We start from the raw sequence: 20,093 nt of genomic DNA on the forward strand, positions 1-20,093 counted from the left end.
GTGAATTTTTTTTCTCAACAAAAGTGGAGTTTCTCTTTAAAGTGAAAAAAAAAAATAGAAAGCAGAAGAAATTGCTTGGAACCCTGCTTCAGGTTGTTTGTCGCAAGTACCCCAAATCATGTGAGAATGCACTCTCCCCCCCCCCCACACCCACACACACTTACAAGGCCCCATGCACACTAGCATTTTTTCTGATCCTAGAAGCTATATAGTGTTATCCTATGTGTCCATGCACACTATTTTAAGCTAGTAGCATTTTTAAAGCTTCAGCTTTTAGGAGCAGAAAAATGTTTTGTTGAGTTTTTGGGAGCGTTTATACCGCAGAAACCCCCCCCCCCCCCCCCCCACTAAACTCTCCTAAAAACGTTTTTTTCTTTTCCCAACATGTACTGTAAAAACGCTTAGAAAACTTGAACGCTCGTAAACGTTACTAAAACATGCTGTTACCAGTGTTTTTTATCCAGTGTTTTTTCCAGCAGTTTTTGAACAGTTGCATAGACATGCTCTATAAATACGACCGATTATGTGTAAATGGGTAAAACATTCAGTATCTCGTTCCATTAAAATCTTTAAATGTTTTTAATTTGAGTAAAGTCAAGTGATTTACAATCCTGAAAACTTTCATTCTATACGATATGCCAAAATGGTGTTTTGTTGTTTTTTGTTTTTTTTTGTCGTGCTCTTAGTGCAGTTTTTTTTTTTTTGTACTGTGACAGAAGTTACATAACTCTGGAACCATCTGTTTCTGTGGGTGTACAGAAACAAGATGTCTTGGTTCCTTTAGCTACTGAAAAGACTATCAAGACTTTGTGCCAAGTAAAATAAATGTTTCTTTATTTTGAGGAACATTGTTTAGTGTTTCACTTAAACGGAATATATTTGTATTTGATAGGAAATTGACACGTGAAGAACATTTGGGAAGAATTGTGCTTCAACGGGAAACTTCTCACATGTTTTCCATTGAAGTTTGCCAGCTGATCAGTTCTAGGGCACGCCTGGGATAATTTTAGACAATTTGTTTTAGGAAAGTGTATCACAAAAGGCTGCAGTGCAGAGATATTCATTTTGCAGTCATCAGTGTACAGCTCCAGGAACTGGTAAATCCCTGGAACATGAAAGCCATCTGATTCAAATAATAATGCAAACTTTTAAGTGTGAACACTGTCATACCATTTAAACTAACATGACAGTTGATCTAAAATGTACTAACGTATTCAAATACATTGGAAGTCTGATTATAGAATACAAAGGTGCATGTTTTTTTAGGTGCTTTTTCTGTACAAAAAGTGGTTCCTTGATCTAGTAACTGGCTGAAATGATCTGGTGCTTTTTCGCACTTGGCCATAAACACAGTCCTGGGGAGGGCATAAAAGTCACACGGCAATTGAACACAATTCATGAAAACAACATATTACAGTGTCATTAAACCCACATCACAAAAACTTTCAATAAATACTGTATTACATGCTGTTCATATTCACTCAGTCATTATGGGATTTGTTTTCTGTATTCTGCAAAACCCCTGTTTGATCCTACTGTTTCCCCTTCTGTCCATGTCCCCAATGCAGTTGGGGATTTTGCAGAGCTGTGTTGGCAGCTACTGCACATGCTCAGTTTTCAGTGAGTTCCTATGCTGAGCATTCCCTCCCTATCACATCTGAGCAGCCCATGTGACAATAGAGTAACACATGTGGACTTGTACACACTGGTAAATGACAGCCCACTCCCTCCCTCCCAGCTCCTCCAACATGCCTGCTAACCAGCTAAACACAATGGGGGGTTGGATATTGCATCTTGCTTGGTGGAGGCTTTACTACCCTGTTCTAAAACACAGGCTGGAGGGGCGTAACAGCCTGTGATTGACAGAAATCTGCCCACACCATGTTATTGCAAAAAAATAACAATTTGATTTCAAATCGATATTTGTACGACAATTTATTAGTTTATTGTTGTTTATTTTTATTAGAAGCTCCTCCTGCTTATGTTTCCTGCAGACAGTCTGGGAAAGAGCTGGGTCATGTGACAGCTGTATATTGCTTAAAAAAGGGATACTTAGATTTTTTTTCAAACTAATTACAGGGCATCATCCACATACAGAAAGAGAAGAGAAAATGTAAATTAAACAGTGTGTTTAGTATCACTTGCAATGGGAAGTTTTATATATTTATATATATATATATATATATATATATATATATATATATATATATATATATATATATTTATTTAGTATATTTATTGGTTTACAAATATACTGTATTATACATAACAAAGGATTTCCAGAGCACTGTAGGTAAGCTACTACACCAGAGTGGAGACTTGCCTTAAAGCTCCTTTTGAATGAAATTTCAGACTGAACTGTAAGGGTCACTGCTGACAAGACATCAACTTTTGTCTGTAATTTTGTGAAAATGTTGAAAGGAACAAAGATCTCCACCTGCTGACTAAAAAAATGTAAAATATGAATGTACAAAATGTCATATTTAAGGACACTGACATGGGAAATACAAATGCTTCAGGTATGTAGTGTAGGTCCCTAGAGGCATGGTAATTTGCCATGAACATAAACGACTTGGTTCAAATCCTGGGGCACATTTATAAAGCAGTGAATGTGACAAACAGCAATTATTCATAGGTGATTCATCTTTCTCTGTAGTTTCAAACACATGCAGCAGGGATAATCTTCTGTCGGTAATATTAGGTGAATGTCACATTCACTTTAAAGCACAAAGTTTTAGTAAACGTTTACCTCTATGCCAACTGAAGTTCAAGGAATTAACCACTTGCAAACTTAGGCCGTCATGACGTCCTCAGTTGGCAGCAGTTATACTAGAATGATGCCTGCAGCTACAGGCATCATTCCTGTATTAAAATTTTCAGATGGAGGTTCCCTTCTGCGGGTGGCGGATTGTGATTGTTGTTCATCCTTTGTTATAGCAATTAAGTTAATGCACAAAAATGTTTTAAAAACAGTGTAAAACAGTTGAATATTAAAAAAAATAAAAAATGTAAGCATCCCGACCTCCCCCCAGAGGTGTTTTTGCACAAATTAATTTTGAACACATATATAAGTCTCATGCGCATATGTAATCGGTGATCACACCACACGTGAGGTATCGTCACAAAGTCAGAGTGAGAGCAATAATTCTAGCAACAGATGTCCTCTGTAACTGTAAACTGGTAACCTGCAAACATTTTTAACAGCTTTCCGCCTGGCCTATAGCAGAATAACGGCTGGGCGGGGCACTCGCCGTTTTGACTGGGCGTCATATGACGTCCTGTCAAAACGAGTCGCTCCCGCGGCTGTCACCGGCTTTGTCCTGTGGACATATCACTGCACCAGCCTGTTGCCAGTGTCATGTGACCACTGTGACCAATCACAGCAGATCACATGTCAATTGCATGCAATGGATGGCTTCCTGCCATGCCATCCATTGTATACAATTGTGTTGTTAGCTGTGATTGGTGAAAGCAGTCACATGATACAGACAGGGCCTTTCACAGCCCATCTGTGTCATGTGATCAGCTTTGCCCAATCACAGCTAATCACAACAAAAGACTGAATTAATCAGTTTAATTCAGTAACAATGATTGCAAATATCAATGAAATACATTGGTATTAGCAATTGTTTTGTGTTAAAAAAAAAAAAGAAGAAAAATCCTGATCATTTGTCCAGAGTAGTTCAATGTTACTATAGTAACATTGTATTGCTTTTGTCACAGTGTGTTGAAAAAAAAAATCGTAAAGAAAAAATAATATAATAAAAATAAAAAAAATAGAAAAATTAAAAAAAAATACAAATTAAAGTTTTATTATTTTTATTATTTCACCAAAGAAATGTAGCAGAATACGTTTTGACCTAAATTTATGAAGAAATGTTATTTGCAAAATTTTATAACAGAAACTAAGAAAAGTGCGTTTTTTTTTTTCCGCAAACGTTCCAGTTTTTTTTGTGTTTTATTTAGCAAAAAATAAAAAACTCAGTGGTGATTGAATACCACCAAAAGAAAGCTCTATTTGTGTGAAAAAATGCTAAAAATTTCATATGGGTACAGTGTCGCATGACCGTGCAATTGTCATTCAAAGTGCGACAGCGCTAAAAGCTGAAAATTGGCCTGGGCGGGAAAGGGGTATAAGTGTCCAGTATTGAAACGGTTAAAGAGTTGCCTATGGAGATTTTTAGTTACCATAGTTTGGCGCCATTCCAAAGGCATACGCAATTTCAAAAGATATGTTTGGTATCTATTTACTCAGCGTAACATCTTTTAATGGGTTACCAAAAATGGGTATTATATTGTATTTGTGTGCAAAAAAATTCATTGTGTATTTTTTTTTCAGAAAAAAATTGCGTTTGAAAAAAACAAATACTATGTGACATAAATAATTGCAAAAACCACCATTTTATTCTATAGGGACTTTGCTAAAAAAAAATATATATATAATGTTTGGGGGTTCTAAGTTCTTTTCTAAAAGAAAAAAATGTAGAGTTTTACGTAGGAGAGAAGTGTCAGAATTGACCTGGTTGGCAAGTGGTTAAAAAAATGAATGGTCGATACAAATGTTATATGGACTAATATCACTTTGTAAAACATTGGTACTGGCCAAAAAACCAAAAATACACCTCAACCATCTGTGAGCTGTTTGTACGATTAGCATCTCAGGCTGTTCTTTGACCTCTTCGTGCCGGTGCCTTCTGGCCCTTTAAGAGTTTCAGAAGCCAGGAGGCGGGGCGGGGTTTTAGGGTCATGTGACCGCCGTGATTCGCCGTCGCGGCGGTCACATGATCGGAAAATGGTCCCTATCGAAAGGGGAGGATCGGTACCTTTCCAGGAGTCGCGGACGTATGTGCTGGGAGCGCACAGGCGCACGCTCTCAGCACATATGTCATTTCTAATTGCACGCAAATAGGCAACCGCTCGGCATCAAGGCCCAGACGCCGAGAGGCCGCATATTTGCGTGCGATCGGCGTCAAGGGGTTAAAGTGTTCTCCTTTACAGAAAATCTGTAAAATTGATCTAACTCTGGATTCCTCTAACCTCCTCCAGTTCTGCTATTCTTACCTCCTGCAGTCCTGAGCTGGCAGGGCTCCCGCTAGCTGCTCCACCAGTTTAGGGGTTTGAAATCCATGCTGCTTTTTCTCCTCTGTCCAATGCTGACAGGATGGACTAGACAGATTCTCATTGGTCAGCCCAGTCCATGTGATGGTGCTGACCAATTAGAATCTGTTTGGTCTATACTGGCAATGCAGTATGGAGAGGATAGAAAGCAGTGAGGATTTCACATCCCTGGACCAGTAGAGTGGCTTTCAGGAGATAAGTACTGCAGGACTTGAGGGTGGGGAGGGGGGTCTAGTGTTAGTGACTTTTTGTAAAAGTGAACGAACACTTTAATAAGTTGGGTTTCATATTGGTTTCAAGTTGTTGTAAAGCCCTAAGTCAGTCTTTCTCAACCTCTTTACAATGGAGGAACCCTTTTATTTTCTGGTGTGAAGGGAGCTCCTGCTAACAATGACTATATCTAAAGCTTATGGTACAATAATGTGATAGTCAGTGGAGAGAATGCTTCTTAGATCTGTGGTCATTGGAATGAGTCAACCTGTTACAGACAACTAAAAGGTTTGATGTCAGTGGTTCCTTATCTGAGAGGAAAAAATTGCTGAAGGAACCCCTAGTAATCTCTGAAAGAACCCTAGGGTTCCAGGGAACCATGGTTGGGAGAGGCTGCCCTAAGTCAAAAAGGCCAATGTCTCGCTGAATGAGTGTCCATGCAGGATGGATTTTGTAAAATGATAAAACTGGCTTTATTTTTACCTTTTTAACAGTTTTTTGTTTTTTTTTTAACCATGGTCATTTGACCACAATTTCCCACCCAGAGCGCAACACTGTGCAGCTGGTTGGTGTTTCACAGAGTAGCTCTAGAGCGGGTGTCGGCAACCCGCGGCTCCAGAGCCGCATGCGGCTCTTTTTCACCTTGGCTGCGGCTCCGGAGCACACTGCCCACCAGGTGACAGGCAATAGGGTCTTCTGTGTGCCGGGCGCCCGCTCCCCTCCCTCCTCTCGGGCGGCCGCCCCAAAAGTCAGGACTCTGCAGCTAGCCCAGCAATGGGCAAACTACGGCCCGGCGGACCTTTTAATCCGGCCCGCGGAGCGTGGCAAACATTGGCTGTCAGGATGTAGGCGGGGCAGCGTGACGAACTCCTCTCCTCTCACAAGTCCGCCCTGAAGACCGGAACGGCGCGGGAACACGGCGAGAGGAACGCGCGGAGCAAAGGTAAGTGAATTGACACAATATGGGGAATGAATTACTATAGGGGGGATGAATTACTATATGGGGGATTAATTACTATGGGGGATGAATTACTATAGGGGGGATGAATTACTATATGGGGGATAAATTACTATATGGGGGATGAATTACTATGGGGGATGAATTACTATATGGGGGATGAATTACTATATCGGGGCATGAATTACTATGGGGGATGAATTACTATATGGGGGATGAATTACTATATGGGGGATGAATTACTATATGGGGGATGAATTACTATGGGGGATGAATTACTATGGGGGATGAATTACTATGTGGGGGATGAATTACTATATGGGGGATGAATTACTATATGGGGGATGAATTACTATGGGGGATGAATTACTATATGGGGGATGTATTTTCAGTTTTAAAAATGTGGCTCTCAAAATAAATTTCAATCGTGGTTTTGGCGAGATTTGGCTCAGTTGAAAAAAAAGATTGCCCACCACTGACCTAAGGCTATGATTGTGATTATGATGATACACTGTGGCCCTGATTAACCCTTTGCTTACTGGGACCTTAAACCCCCTTCATGACCAGAGCGCTTTTTGCAATATATGCAGTGTCGGATTTGTTTTAAATGTTGCAATGGTTTTGCGGCTCCCAGTCTTTTTTTCCCTCTTGGAAACGGGTCCAAGTGGCTCTTTATGTCTTAAAGGTTGCAGACCCCTGCTCTAGAGCGTTACTGCTGGCAGTGATGTATACCTGGTGTTTCCAAGGCAAGAGAACATTGGCTTCTAACAATTACTGCTAAACAGCTCCTACACCATTACAGAGCATGGACACATCACAGAGTGAGCATGCAGTAAACAATAATACAATACCAGGTTCAAGTGTGTAGTGTAGAAACTGAAGAATTCCTTGACAGCCTGTTAGTAAATGATTCACAATAGGACATGTTGAACAAAATGACTAAGTACTAAGGAAAAGTTGGGTTTCCAGTAATACTATTCTCTTTTGTGTAACAGACAACAGAGCCATTTTCTTGTCTCTTCAACACTTCCATTGTGTTTGGCTTGTTTCTTTGATTGTTGAACATTAAATTAACAGTTGTGGCTACTGAATATTTAATATATAACCAGAGTGTCTGGAGAACAGTTGGCTGAAGATATACTGTGCATATACAGAACGGGTGGTTAAGTCAGCCTCCAGAGGATTTCCAGTGCTGTTTAAAGACCAGTTACTACACGGCTCTGTGTTGCCATAGAGAGGATAGAGTGTGTCTGTGTGTTTTACAGCACAAATACACAATGGACACCACGAATTTCAGATATTAGGCATCCGGTTGTAAAAAAAAAAAAAAAGCTGGGGAAATCAAATTGGGCTTTAAGCAGATGCTGTCTACAGAATGATATCTGCAGAATACATCTCTTATAAATCCGCATAACAAAAACCCTTGTATTTTACAAGATACCAAATATAGACAAAGATTGCCGTTTTGCTAACTGATTTAAATGATGAGGTCTAAAAGGGCATGAGTCATAACTAAATCTGCTACAGTGTGCTTGCTGTATAATACAACAATTTTATTTTTTGTAATAGAACATGCTTATTGTGCGTCTCAGGGTTTTTCCTGGCTCAGGAAACCAAAGTGCTGCATACTAAACATTGGTTGTAGATGGTTGTAGCTTTTGCCATAGTATATTATTTATTGCAGGCATTTATATAGCGCCAACCATTTACGCACCACTTTAAATATAGTACATTCATATCAGTCCTGTCCTCAAAGAGCTTACAATCTAAGGTCCCTATTTCACATTTATACATACACATGCCAGGGCAAATCTAGACAGGAGTCAGTTAACCTATCAGCATGTCTTTGGAGTGTGGGAGGAAACTGGTGTACCCCGAGGAGATACAAGCATAGAGAGAACATATAGACTCAATGCAGATACACAGACAAATAGAGTTAGAATAGCATTGAAATAATAACATGATAATGCTTGTCCCCAGTGGTTGCCCTGACCTTGCAAGCCTCCCGACACCTGTGACACTCTCTGGGTTCAAACATATTTCAACAGCATAGAATAATAATGAGAAAAATTAATAATAGCGCCTATGGTCAAAATTGTATAACTTACTAATAGTGTACCAGCTGCAAAAAAAACCACCATATATAAAGTGTACCAATTAATAAATAATTTGCGCTAGTAAATATATATAAATATATGTAAAGAAATCATCAAATCATAAGTCCAGAAAAATATATATATACCAATACCACAGAAAAATATAAAAAACTTTTTAGGTGCAAAAAAACTTTTGTGCAAAAGGAGTGTCTCAATATAAAAAAAGTGTCTCAATATAAAAAAATTTCACCAAAAAACCTTGATAATATAATGGCAGATCATCCAAAAAAATATCTTCAGAAACGGAAGCTCTCCAACACACCGATCCTCATCGATCGAAATAACAGGACGAAAAACTTTGTAGTTAATCGAAAATCCACTTCTCCAATAGAAAAAGGACCACCTTCAAACGTATCCATGGGGGGAAATGCCAAGCACTCGAGAGAAACAGAAAGACTTCATGGTGCAATATTATAAAAACCAATTCCTTTATTAGATACTCATTGCACTTACTCAAGAGGTGTCCCAGCCGACACCAGCATCAACAGCATCAACAGCAATCACATAAACGAGCCTGACTACTCAGCACATGTGCAATAGCTGGCAGTCAAAAACGTAATGACATCACATCAATCAAGCTCCGCCCTACGCGTTTCGTCATCGACGTCCTCACGGAGCGGATAGCGGATTCCGCTCCGTGAGGACGTCGATGACGAAACGCGTAGGGCGGAGCTTGATTGATGTGATGTCATTACGTTTTTGACTGCCAGCTATTGCACATGTGCTGAGTAGTCAGGCTCGTTTATGTGATTGCTGTTGATGCTGTTGATGCTGGTGTCGGCTGGGACACCTCTTGAGTAAGTGCAATGAGTATCTAATAAAGGAATTGGTTTTTATAATATTGCACCATGAAGTCTTTCTGTTTCTCTCGAGTGCTTGGCATTTCCCCCCATGGATACGTTTGAAGGTGGTCCTTTTTCTATTGGAGAAGTGGATTTTCGATTAACTACAAAGTTTTTCGTCCTGTTATTTCGATCGATGAGGATCGGTGTGTTGGAGAGCTTCCGTTTCTGAAGATATTTTTTTGGATGATCTGCCATTATATTATCAAGGTTTTTTGGTGAAATTTTTTTATATTGAGACACTTTTTTTATATTGAGACACTCCTTTTGCACAAAAGTTTTTTTGCACCTAAAAAGTTTTTTATATTTTTCTGTGGTATTGGTATATATATATTTTTCTGGACTTATGATTTGATGATTTCTTTACATATATTTATATATATTTACTAGCGCAAATTATTTATTAATAGAATAATAATGCAAGAGGCACAATTCTTTAGTAACACCTTTATAAGTAGTCTTGTTAAAGAGAGTAGACCACCAGAATAATGGGATATACAACCCAAGTTAACACATAAAAAAAGAACACTGGTAAAATAGGAATAATCAATTGGCAACATTTAACAAATTATACAGTCATGAGTAGTAAGCTTCAACTATTAAACTGCAACACCAGCAGTAAGAGGGGGAAGAAAAGGCTTGTTGATTTATTAGCTCACTCTAGGCCACCAGCACTGCAGTGGTGGATGCAGAGAAATATGTAAATGTATACTCACACATAAATAGTTATAAGCTCCCTAATTTGAATAATAATGGCCTTATAAGAGAAGAGGTCCCTTTAACAAGAGATTGCAGCAAGTCCTGTGATGTTAAAAGTCCCAGATATGGTGGCATCCACTTTCTTCTGCTAGCAACCCATAAGCATTAGGGAATACCATAGTCTGATGAAGATAACAGGCTTTGGTACTGCTCAATGCAAAGATCTCCTGATACAGAGGTATAAAGGTGTTTGCTCTGAGGAAGGCAGTTTGACTCCCGAAACGCGTTAACACTTTTTTTACCCAAGGACCTCTGCTGTCCTCGATTATCATCTTTGGCTCCTTGTCTCTGTTTTATGATTTTGTTCTGGTTTGTGAGTATGCATTTGTGATTTTACAATACATTTCCTATATATCACGGTAATGCATGAGGAGAGTGCACCCTGTTTTATTATTTTTTGCCAGTGTCAAGATTCCCTGCTGTATCAAGGGCAGCACCACAGCAAGTGCTAGATTCAGTGTTTTCTGTGCAGCATGAAGATTGTAGCGCTGGTTTCTGGCATTTGTTGCAATCTTAAGGATAGCCTGGCCTCCTAGGAACAAGAGTTCTTGCACAGGCTCTTGGCTGTTTGCAGGGATGTGCAGAGTTACCGCAGGACAACCTGTCAGCACTGCGTGCAGAGATGTCTGTGTGAAGGCCGGGCAGTGACAGTCCTGATGCAGAGACGCTGATGTGATCCTGGGGTGGCGATCGGCGTCACTGCTTTGCTGAGTCCTGCAGCAGTAGGCAAACATTATGTCTCTGGAGAACGGCAGTCCCTCTGTGTTCAGCTCTGAATCCCACACTGAGAAGTGTGAGCCAGTCCCTTGTTGTAGAATATATCTGCTCTACCAGCAACCTTCTCCTTCCCCAGCTCTCTGGTAGCTGTAGTTCAATCAGCACTCAGAAATATAGTATGTATTGGCTATATGACTACAGGTCCCAGGATCCTCTATCAGAAAAACTGAATCCACTCTGCTAACAGGAAGTGATGTAGCATTCTTAATACTGGACACTAGGGGGGAAAGGAGTAATTCTAGTCTCATCTCTACATGTCCCTGAATGGCATGAAGATATAGCCAGCATCTGTTTACATGTGAATGGCATGGATGAATCAGAGTAGAAACTGATGATCAGAGTAAGAACAAGTAAAGTGAATGCTAAAATTACACAACTATAGTTTTATTGTAAATGGTATTTCAGTGGAACACGGCTCAGCTTCCTTCATATTTATGCATGCATATATTGCTTTTTTACCATAATATTAGGTGTTTTTGTGGTGGAGAGGTTTGTATGATGCTTTGTCAAATATGAATTCCTCCTTCTACTGTTCAAATGCTGACTGTGAGTAGTTACATAGACTTTTAAGTGGGTTTTTGTCAGGATAAAACATTGAAAAACCTATTAAAACCATTGATCTTGATGTGGTTCACAGTTCAGGATGAACTAGTTTTTTTCTTCTATCTTTACACACAACAAATCGATAGAATGTAACACTGTTGGCACGTTGACATTCTTTTGAAGGGAGCCAACAGAGAATTAGTACTTTGATCTTGTGTAACTGAGTTCCGCTTCCCTGACCTTCTGTAAAAAAAAAGTTAGACCAGGGGCAGGAACATCACTAGCTAGTTACCAATTTTTACATGCACTAGGAAGCAAGGCCATCTGGTTTTGGTGGTGATCAATTTTCACCATAACATGTTTGACAAGTTAAAATAAAAGTGAAGATATAGTTTAAAGCAGCTAATTTTCATTCCCCTCAGTGTTCAACTCCTTTTCCTCACCCCCCCCCCCCCCCCTTTTGTCTTTTCTCTTTGCCCTACCAAGACACTTATTACCACAATTCTTTATTCACCATTTAGCACAGTAGTTGTCAATTTATGGACTAAGGGCTCTTTCACACGAACGTTCCTATCAGGTCCACCTGCAGTTTTTCAGGCGGACCTGATTGGAACCTCCATTCTCCTCTATGGAGCGGTGGGTGTAAACGATGTCCGTTTTTACACCCACTGACATCCGATCCACCATAAAGGGACGAATGGGGATCCAATTCCCTTTCCTTCTATCGGATCTGATGAAAACGGACAGGCAGTCCATTTTCATCCGACCGCCCGATGAGAGCGAGCAGCTCTGTGTCTGCTCTGCAGCAGCGGAGGGGACACAGAGCTGTCATCCGCTTGCTCAAAAAGGATCAGCGGACAGAACCCCTGCTGAACAAGCGGATCTGCTAAACGGGTCTGTCCCATCTGAAAGAGCCCTAAAGGGTGCTCAAATGTGGCCCTGAACATCAACAAAGGGCCGCACTCAATGTTCAATATAAGTAATGTAACTGCAGACCTAATAGAGGAAATGAGGGTTAGAGAGTGTGGACCGTGTACATATTTGGCTGTGGATATGCTGCAGAAGACAGCATGAAACTGGGAACATGTTACATGAGGATAGTAGGGGTCAATGCTATTATCCAAATCGGTGTTCCCGCTGCAAACTGTTGAGGTCCGAGGGCTGCACATCTTATACCACAGGGTCACAGGTTGGGCACCACGGATTTAGCATCTCCCCACTTCTCTTCCTTATTTTGTTTATAACGCCAGAATTTACCAGATGTCGGAATTCTCCCGATAAGTTCCCTCTGGCTTATATACTTACATTGCAATGCTTGTTTTGTTATAAGTTATAGAAAAAAAGTTTCAGTGAGTAAGTTCCAGCAATATACAACAACACCTTCTCGCTTTGATGCTTTGATACTGGATGCACTGTGACTGCACGATCAACCATGCTCTGTAACGATAATTTTGACCTATTTCTATACATAGAGACCTGGTATGATCAATAACCTGTATGGATATGATATTGTACACTCATAACACATTATCCATACCAGTTTCTACTGATATATCTGTGACCTTGTTGTATCTTATAAATAAATAATTAACCCCCCTTCCCCCTGAAAATATGGTTTAGAATCAGGTTGCCACCCTGGTCACACAGGTTAGGCTTTTCTTAGATGTATTAATGGATAAGTTCACCTTTGGGAACATTTTATATGAAACATGTTCCCACTCCCACAGCCTCTTGCTGATCATCTCAAACCCCCCCAATTGTGACAGCACGCCGAGGTTCTTCTCCCCACACCACTGTCACAATTTGACATTTGCAGGGCTCTGTCCACACGACCGTGTCATTCATTCATAGAGATCTGTGAATAAATTAACTACAAGTACCAACATCCTTTGCAGCTTACGGCTTGTAGTTCTCAATGAACTACCAGGGTGCTAGTGAGCACTCTGGGTAGTTCATTGAGTCTTTCACTCATGCTATAACTGCCTGTCTGTACCAGGTACAAATGAAGAAATACACTGATAGTCTGCAGGAGTCTAAGATTGACAACCTGCAATCTGCTAATTTTACCTTTAAAAAAAAAAAGTGCATTTACTTTTTTCTAGAAAGGTGATCCTTTAACTATGTTCAATTAGGCAAGATTACCTGTGTAGCTGACACAATACAATACTAAACACTATAAAACATAATACTGTAGTTCTACATACCACCTAAAGCATTCCATTTCTATCCAGGTCGACCCTTGCATTGGAATGTTATCATTAATTTGTGTTAATCTTACAGATTTAATTGAATGAAAGTCAAGATTCTGTGTGGCTAACTTAAAAAAGATGGAAAAGTCACCATGTCACAAATGGTCCACATGGTACCTCTAGGATTGCTTTATCATCCTATGGTGTTTTTTTCATTCTTCTTTAAATCTACAAAAAACTTTTCTTTTCTATGTGTTCCTTGTATGCATTTGTTCCCTGATGAACTGCAGACTAAAATTTCCCCGAGCATTGACAACAGGACAAGTGATGTAGCCACCCCGGACTCCACTTCCCTGGCATTCCCTGACAAAGTGCGCAAGGGGAAGAGCATCCCAGTGTTGCCAAAGCAGTTTCCGGGTATTGACTTGGGGGCTCAGCCATTTGATTAGTGGCTGAATAGTCGGCCTGGCACTTGAACTAGTGTCTAGGTAACATTGTGATCATTCATTTCTTTGTAGTAATTTAGGGGTAAGAAAAAGGTGCATAATGTGAATGGCCGTATTTTTTTATAAACTTGCATAATAAGAGCGTTTCATTTTTGCCTGGGGAAACACAGGCAAACAGAATCTAAGGCCACATTATATTTTTAGGTAAACACTGGAATTAGAACTCAAAATATGGGCTTACTGAAAATACACTATAATTTAATTTAAAATGTACTTTATGTGGAATTTCCAAAGCCCATCTTCAGGGTTCTGATTTCTGCTCATGTGCCAGGAAGCGCATCCTAGAATATTAATAGCATCTCCAGCCCAACCTGCACAGAAACACCACAATTATTTGTGGTGCCTCCTGGTTCTAAGAGGACTATTTTAAATGTTAGAGGGTGCGGTATGGTCGTGGAAACTCGAATATAAAGCACATTTTGACAGGCCACTAGATTGTGACTTGACAAATGCCACTCTGCAAGTGCGCAGGATTGCTCCAAGGGGTTACTAGAGTGATGGCTCTGCAGCTGCTGGGTCTAATGTTATCACAGTTATAAAGGTGGCAGCCATCAGATCAGATTTCACCTGTAATAAACATGTTTACGAAAACATTTATGAGGCATTTGGACAATGAGACATTTGATATGGATTTAAAAGGACCACTGAAACCTGATACATATACCGACCTGACTGGGCTGGTTTGAGCAGTGTCCATCTCCTTTCATTACTCCTGCTTCTGGATTAGTATTGGGACACCGGCTCCTGCTGTTCTGTGTACCCACAGGGTCATTTCTGGGCTGTCTGGCTTGGAGCAACACTGCATATTTGTCTACTCACACTAACCTGATGTTGCAATGCGATGTTGGTGATGGGATCACATTAAAAAGACATGGTCAGTTTCTGGGCAAAGTGACAGTGTCTTTCTAAAGGGCCCCCATCCCAGGTATACTCGCCTTAGCAGCGATCTTGTGCCACTCCTGCTTGGAGTTCATTGTCTCATCTGTATCGCAGGTTAGGTGGACCATTGACATCACCCCCTCCATCATATGTCAGTGCTTTGGCCTAGCCATTTGATTGCTAGACCCATGAATGTCAATGGGAGGAGGTTACATGGAACATTGACGTCACCCCCTCTTCATATGTCAGTGCTTTGGCCTAGCCATTTGATTGCTAGACCCATGAATGTTAATGGGAGGAGGTTACATGGAACATTGACATCACCCTTCCATCATATGTCAGTGCTTTGGCCTAGCCATTTGATTGCTAGACCCGTGAATGTCAATGGGAGGAGGTTACATGGAACGTTGACATCACCCCCTCCATCGTATGTCAGTGCTTTGGCCTAGCCATTTGATTGCTAGACCCATGAATGTCAATGGGAGGAGGTTACATGGAACATTGACATCACCCCCTCCATCGTATGTCAGTGCTTTGGCCTAGCCATTTGATTGCTAGACCCTTGAATGTCAATGGGAAGAGGTTACATGGAACATTGACATCATCCCTCCATCATATGTCAGTGCTTTGGCCTAGACATTTGATTGCTAGACCCATGAATGTCAACGGAATGTCACATTTTCCCAGTACCTAGAAGCAGGTTGCACTATAGAAGGACATTGTCACTTTGCCCTGGTAGAATCTGTACACGTATAGCATCCCTGTGCTCCCTGGCATCAGGCCCCTGGAGAAATATCTGAAAACATGCAGCATTTCTTCACGATGCAGCACTTAGTATCTAAGCAGCTGGCTGCCAGATCCGAACTCTTTATTATGTGGGGGCTGGAGGAACACATATAACAGGGAAGGAAATGACATGCTCCCTAAGGTCCCTGCCAATATGTGAACTTACTAGCCCAGCATGTGCAAAGTACAGGTTCAGGTAAGTTTGTCCAGGGCTCTGTCATTTTCCATTATTAGGATTTCATAGGTCAGAGACCAAAAAACGTAAGCTGGCCATACATATATAGATTTTGTTCAAGAAAATTTGTTTGATTTTCTAACCGTTAGTGGGGTCAGATCGATGTTTGTTTTCAAAAGCAGTGATGCAAAAGCTGTATGCAAAAGCTGCTCGGTCACTGAATCTGTTAATGTTCTTTAATCCAAGCCTTTTTGATCAGAGCAGTTTCTTTTCTTAGGAAGCCCTGAGTATCAAAAAAAAGGAGACATTTGCATGTGTTAGCTGTGATCGTAAGCGTGTCATAAATATGGGACCACTCTAAGATGTTCATGCACAATCTAAACTCATTTATTTTATTTTTTTTTATTTTGTTTGGTTCAGTTGGCACAGGCGTGTTCTGAACATACAAGCATGTATGGAATATAGTTGCCAGCAATTTAAATTGCTTTCTAGGAATATTTGCTGCAAAGCTGGCATATTATTACAGGTTTCTTAGGTTAAAATATATATTTTTGCACTTTTTTCAGCAAATTTACTTAAAAAAGCAACAACTTTTATTAAAGTGACACTAAATGCTGGTTTAAAAAAAATATATTCAAGTATGTGTTCCCAACACAAAAAAAGTGATTTCTGTAGCTCTCAGTTTTGAGAAAAAAATGTCCAAAACCCATGACTGTCCCTGGAAGAAAAGCACACTGCTGTTCAGTGATTGTAGGCAAAAAAATAGACCTAGATTGCTTACAATCTAAAAATCCTTTTTTTTTTTAACTGACTTCTGCAGAAAATGCAAGGCAGCAGGGAAGCGACTAGTCTCCAGTATTGCCTGTGGACTAAATTTCTCTATGCAGATCTCCATCTTGGAAACTTCAGGGGTTTATTGTGGGTTGTGACATCACTCCGGATGCATGGAGTCATAGGTCACACTGCAAATATACATCTGCAAGGCTGTACGTTTAGAAGTGCCTAGCTGCTCTCACCCATGCAGTCCGATTCTAGTGCGGACCAAAAAAAGGGTCCTGCGCTTTTGTAGTGCGATTTGAGCCATACAAAATGTGTGGCTCAAATTGCACCGCACAGAATTCACATGTGATTTACACAGAGATGCGGTGCGGTTCCTGTGTGAATCACATGTAATATGCCGCACTGCACAAGTGTGAACCCAGGCTAAACGAAACGTATGGGGTTTGTTTGCTTCCCCAAGTTCTGCTTACCTAGGTGGATGTAGCATCAGCCCATTGCTGCATCTGCCCCTCGCCAGCTCTTAGGGTGAGAACTCACATGACTGCTGATCTGAGTTCTCACAGCCACTCTGAGCAGAGAGCAGTGGCTGCCTCCTTTAGAGCCAGTTCACACCACAAAAATGCACTCCGGATGCATTTAGGATACGTTTTTGCTTACAGTTCATACCACACTCTGTTCCGGTGCAGTTTGCCATGTTCCTGTATGGTTCTGTGCTGAAACAATGCAGCATGTTCTACTTTTTTTTTTTTCTGCACTGGAAACTGACTGGAACTGACTACACTGGTGTGAACTAGGGCCATTGGAATACATGGAAAACACTGTGCATGCATTTTTGATGCAGAAAAAAAGCACATCTAATGTGAACTAGCCCATAGGGTTGGTTCACATAATAATGCAGTCCAGATGCGTTCCGGGTGAGTTTCTACATGTGCATTTTTGGTGCGTTCTGGTGCATTTTTTATGTATTTTTGACACGTTCTTGTGTGTTTTTAAGAAAAATTAATAATAGCGCCTATGGTCAAAATTGTATAACTTACTAATAGTGTACCAGCTGCAAAAAAACCACCATATATAAAGTGTACCAATTAATAAATAATTTGCGCTAGTAAATATATATAAATATATGTAAAGAAATCATCAAATCATAAGTCCAGAAAAATATATATATACCAATACCACAGAAAAATATAAAAAACTTTTTAGGTGCAAAAAAACTTTTGTGCAAAAGGAGTGTCTCAATATAAAAAAGTGTCTCAATATAAAAAAAAGTGTCTCAATATAAAAAAATTTCACCAAAAAACCTTGATAATATAATGGCAGATCATCCATAAAAATATCTTCAGAAACGGAAGCTCTCCAACACACCGATCCTCATCGATCGAAATAACAGGACGAAAAACTTTGTAGTTAATCGAAAATCCACTTCTCCATTAGAAAAAGGACCACCTTCAAACGTATCCATGGGGGGAAATGCCAAGCACTCGAGAGAAACAGAAAGACTTCATGGTGCAATATTATAAAAACCAATTCCTTTATTAGATACTCATTGCACTTACTCAAGAGGTGTCCCAGCCGACACCAGCATCAACAGCATCAACAGCAATCACATAAACGAGCCTGACTACTCAGCACATGTGCAATAGCTGGCAGTCAAAAATGTAATGACATCACATCAATCAAGCTCCGCCCTACGCGTTTCGTCATCGACGTCCGCTCCGTGAGGACGTCGATGACGAAACGCGTAGGGCGGAGCTTGATTGATGTGATGTCATTACGTTTTTGACTGCCAGCTATTGCACATGTGCTGAGTAGTCAGGCTCGTTTATGTGATTGCTGTTGATGCTGTTGATGCTGGTGTCGGCTGGGACACCTCTTGAGTAAGTGCAATGAGTATCTAATAAAGGAATTGGTTTTTATAATATTGCACCATGAAGTCTTTCTGTTTCTCTCGAGTGCTTGGCATTTCCCCCCATGGATACGTTTGAAGGTGGTCCTTTTTCTATTGGAGAAGTGGATTTTCGATTAACTACAAAGTTTTTCGTCCTGTTATTTCGATCGATGAGGATCGGTGTGTTGGAGAGCTTCCGTTTCTGAAGATATTTTTATGGATGATCTGCCATTATATTATCAAGGTTTTTTGGTGAAATTTTTTTATATTGAGACACTTTTTTTTTATATTGAGACACTTTTTTATATTGAGACACTCCTTTTGCACAAAAGTTTTTTTGCACCTAAAAAGTTTTTTATATTTTTCTGTGGTATTGGTATATATATATTTTTCTGGACTTATGATTTGATGATTTCTTGTGTGTTTTTGATGCTTTCTTGTTTCTTTTTTCCCCATCTCTTTTTCTTCAATTTAAATAGGGACATATGCATTTCAGAGCGTTTTTGGTGCGTTCCAGTGCATTCCAGAGCGTTTTTGATGCATTTTACCATGTTCCAGTGCAGTTCTGTGCAGGAAAAATGCAGCCTGTTCTATTTTTTTTTCTGCACCCGGAACACACTGAAACTGCAAGCACTGATGTGAACTATGACATTCACAACCATATAACCTACTTTCTGTGTGTTTTGGATGCAGAAAAAAAGCAACTGAACTGCAAGTAGTGTGAGCTAGCCCTCAAGGTATAAAAAAACCTGCATGCTGCTTGCAAGCAGCTTGCTATGGGGGCAGTCAGCAGTGGGAGGAGCCTGCAGCACCAGTGGAAGACCCAAGAAGAGGAGGATCAGGGCTGCTCTAACATGTTTGTTATTTTAATGGAAAAAAATGCATTTACAATCACTTTGAGGAGGAAATACAGACAGAAGGTACAGTTTCAGGCTATTGCTACACTATTGTTAACACTTCTAGATATTCCCTATAGGAAAGCCAATATTCACTTTTTCCACTTAAGTCTAGTTTAGGGAAGCAGAGGTCACCAAGCTCACATCCTTTGACACCTTGAGCTCTCTTTGCACTCAGTCAGGCTACCCTGAGCAAGTGATGGGCTCCATTCATCTCTTACTCTAGGTTCACACCCAAGCATTTTCTGCAGCATTTTCCGGTTTGCAGAAATGCACTACAGTCCATTTAACATGATTTCCTATGGGGCACATTCACATCTCCACTTTTACCCAGCCCATCTTTTGAAAAGGTCAGGGACTTTTTTTGAACGCAAAAAGTTGCATTTTTAGTTCTCCAGACTTCAATGGAAACGTTGCCGAAAAGCATGTAATATATTTTTGATGCGTTTTTGCCATGTTTTTAATGTGTTTTGCATTTTAAATCTGCCTAGCAACAAGAAAAATAAACATAAATACATAAAAAAAAGCAGCAAAAATGCAGGCACAAAACGCAATACAGAAACGGCATGAACACAAACTGCACATGTGTGAACCTAGCCTAAGCGTGAAAGGAGCCACTAATGAGACAGCA

General features: G+C 40.2%; 1 protein-coding gene across 1 annotated transcript in view; it reads left to right on the forward strand.

Annotated features, from left to right (window-relative positions):
• DAPK1 (death associated protein kinase 1) overlaps window positions 1-20,093 on the forward strand; it is a 255,031-nt gene that overhangs the window by 91,317 nt on the left and 143,621 nt on the right. The gene's annotated exons all lie outside the window — the stretch shown is intronic.

Source organism: Staurois parvus, unplaced genomic scaffold (genome assembly GCF_062004578.1).
Source record: "Staurois parvus isolate SC_StPar_1 unplaced genomic scaffold, SC_StPar_1.0 ptg001432l, whole genome shotgun sequence".
In the NCBI taxonomy this organism is placed as follows: domain Eukaryota; kingdom Metazoa; phylum Chordata; class Amphibia; order Anura; family Ranidae; genus Staurois; species Staurois parvus.